The sequence below is a fragment of the Gloeophyllum trabeum genome, assembly GCF_000344685.1.
Source record: "Gloeophyllum trabeum ATCC 11539 unplaced genomic scaffold GLOTRscaffold_00025, whole genome shotgun sequence".
NCBI classification, from domain to species: Eukaryota; Fungi; Basidiomycota; class Agaricomycetes; order Gloeophyllales; family Gloeophyllaceae; genus Gloeophyllum; species Gloeophyllum trabeum.
The window spans coordinates 54,354-57,462 of record NW_006920434.1 but is presented as its reverse complement, the minus strand read 5'-3'; positions in this window follow the sequence as shown (position 1 = coordinate 57,462).

The following is a 3,109-nucleotide window of genomic DNA, read 5'->3' as shown; positions in this document are numbered from 1 at the left end:
TAATGGGAGAAAGGATGAGGGCAAGTACTGGGAGAGGAACTGTGTAGAATGCTCTAGAAGGGCTGAGAGCGTTCCATGATTGGCCAAGGATTGTTCCCACCTTATTGTTTATGCTTTTCCCATGCTATTGTTAAAGATTTTCTCACCCCTTGTTCTTGATTTCACATGCCCTTTTGTTTTCTTTCATGCTTTTCCCACCTTATTGTTTACCACTTTCCCATGCCTATTGTTTTGGCTTAGTCACCCATGTTCTCAAAGCTTCAGGGATTGGCTGGAGTTGGATGACTCATACCACTCTCTCACACTATTGTTTACCTTTTCCCACACCATTGTTTACCTTTTCTCACACTATTGTCTCCTCCCAAGTATCTTCCCACCCTATTGTTTGTAATTTCAAATTACTGTAGGGTATATATGGAGCTCAGTAGAGAGAGGAAAGGGAGGATCAATCTATCTGGGATCCCCCAATAAAGCTATTTGCCTGTCAAGTCAATCAGACCTTGTCCCTACTGTGGGATAAGAATTGTCTGGACTCTGATTGTCTGAAGCACCTCAGTGTAGGGAAGGACTGCAGTACTGTCTGCTGTCTGCTTCAGTTAGCTCAAGTCTGTCTTGGAATATAAGACTGGTTATTGGAAGTCTGTCATTAGACTCCATTGACCTGTGTTAGCTCTCTACCTTCATTCTCAGCTAGACACTAGTAGTCAGCTACCTATTGAGTATCTATCATATTACCACCACAATATCAGGGTCTGTGTTTATTGGAAACTTATCCTACCTCTCGAACACAAGGGAACTGCTCGACCAATGTTAAATCCAGCATTCTCTTGGGGAGCTTGACGACCTTCCCGCTTAGTAAATTCTAGGTGGATTTATATCTGTCGCAAGTTCTGCTGACACCGTCTAGACATGGCCTTTTGTCAGTAGGAATCCAATCATTGTTGATCATTGGTTCATGTGTCCGCTTGTTTGTGATTCTTTCTGCTTCCATGATGTTGGGTGGGTGAATGTCGCCTTGAAGGTCAGGGTTGTCAATCCATACAATCGTGGGGTCATCGTGAGAGATCAATGTTGGATCAACCGTTGATTCAGTTGGACCTTCATTTTCCTTTGTCGTGGATACGTTTTCCTTTGGGTCATCCTTGAATTCCACTGGGCTTGGTTCAGACGGTGTCATTGATATATCCTGCTTTGTTTGAATCTCCAATTCCTTCTCCAATTGAGGCATAGAAAGTTTGCTCATACGTTCGTCCTGATCTGGAGTGGCATCTCTATGGAACATTTGTTCTGGCAATAGGACCATCTGGTCATTGTCTTCCTCATCAGGGCATAGGTCTGGTCGTCTTGAGAGCGCGTCTGATTGTACCATTTGTGGCCCAGGAATATGTTTCGAGATCAGATCAAACTTGGACAGATACAGTGACCACCGAGCTTGTCGTCTTGTTAGGTGTTGTGCAGATCGATAGTACTGCAAGTTCTTGTGATCGCAGTAGACTGTGACTGGATGGGGTGCGCCCTCGAAGTAGTAGTGCCAATTCTGTAGTCCTCGGATGATTGCCAGAAGCTCCCTATCGTAGATTTCATAGTTTCATTGAGCCTTGTCAAATGCCTGTGAAATATATCCTCATGGGTGCCAGTCTCCATTTACATCCTGTTGGCGTAGAACTGCCCCTGATGCAAACTTGGATGCATCGGTTTCCAGGATGAATGGTTTGGATTTGTCCAGCATCATCAGCACTGGTTCTTCCAGGAACTTCTGCTTCAAGGTTTCATTTGCTGTTTGACATTCAGCCATCCAATCCCAAGGATGATCCTTCTTGGTGAGCTCATTCAATGGTCGAGAGATGTTGGCAAAGTGTGGAATAAACCGTCAGTAGAAGTTGCAGAATCCTAAGAACGACTGGACGTCCTTCAATTTCCTAGGGACAGGCGAGCTTGCTATTCCTTTCAATTTGACTGGATGGATGACTTCCTTATCTTCTCCAAGACAGCTGAAGAAGATACGGAAAGGACAAAATGGGTCTTGGCATGATTAAGGGAAAACGACCTATTCCTCAAGTTGGAGAAATGCCTATTTTGTCAACCAGAAGTGGAATACCTTGGACTGATCGTCAAGGAAAACCACTTGGGCATGGATGTAGATGATAAGCCATCCTTCGTCAATCATGTCTTTGAATAATTCATTCATCATTGACTGGAATGTTGCCGGCAAATTGCATAGACCAAAGAACATGACGGTTGGTTCAAACAATCCCCGATTGGTTTTGAATGCTGCCTTCCATTCACCGCCTTCTTTGATACGGACATTGTTGTAGCCTTTGCTGACATCCAATTTGGTGAAAATCTTTGCCCCTTGTAGCTTGTCCAAGATTTCGCTGATCAGGGGAATCGGATAGGCATTCTTGACTGTCCATTCATTGAGATACCGGTAGTCTTGGCAAGGCCGTATGTCTCCATCCTTCTTGCCTATGAAGAACAATGGTGATGCCATAGGGGATTTTGACGGTTGGATGTAGCCTTTCGACAGGTTTTCCTTCAAGAATTTGTTGAGCTTCTGTTGCTCCAATGGTGACATAGGGTAAAGCTTCTGATTCTTTGGAACAAATCCTTCCTTGAGATCTATTGTGTGATCATAAGGCTGTTGTTCAGAGAATCGCTCTGAGCTTTTCTTGTCGAAGACATCTGCAAATTCTTTGTACCGTTCAGGTAATTCCACTTTGCTTTTGGCTTCCTTCTCAGCTTCTTGAGCCATCTGCATTGCAGGGTTAACCTTCTTGCCAGTGTCCGTTTGTCCAGTGATAAACTGTATGAGGAGATCATCTTCCTCGGCCTTAGTTCGTGCTATTACAGCATAGACGTCATCCAACTTGATCTTCCATTTTGGTGTACTTTGGAAGATGGGGTCATTGATGTGTGCCAGCAGTGGTCCTTTGCAGTATTGACGTTTGATGGAGAATTCCTCATCAGGGATTTCTTCAATGGTTACGTTTAGGATGGAGTTTCTCTTTCCAGAGTCCCGTCCAGTAACCCAGTTAATCTCTGGGTTGTTCTTCTGTAACCAAGGTAGCCCCAAGATAATGTCTTCTTTTCCCAGGTTGGTGACCAAAAA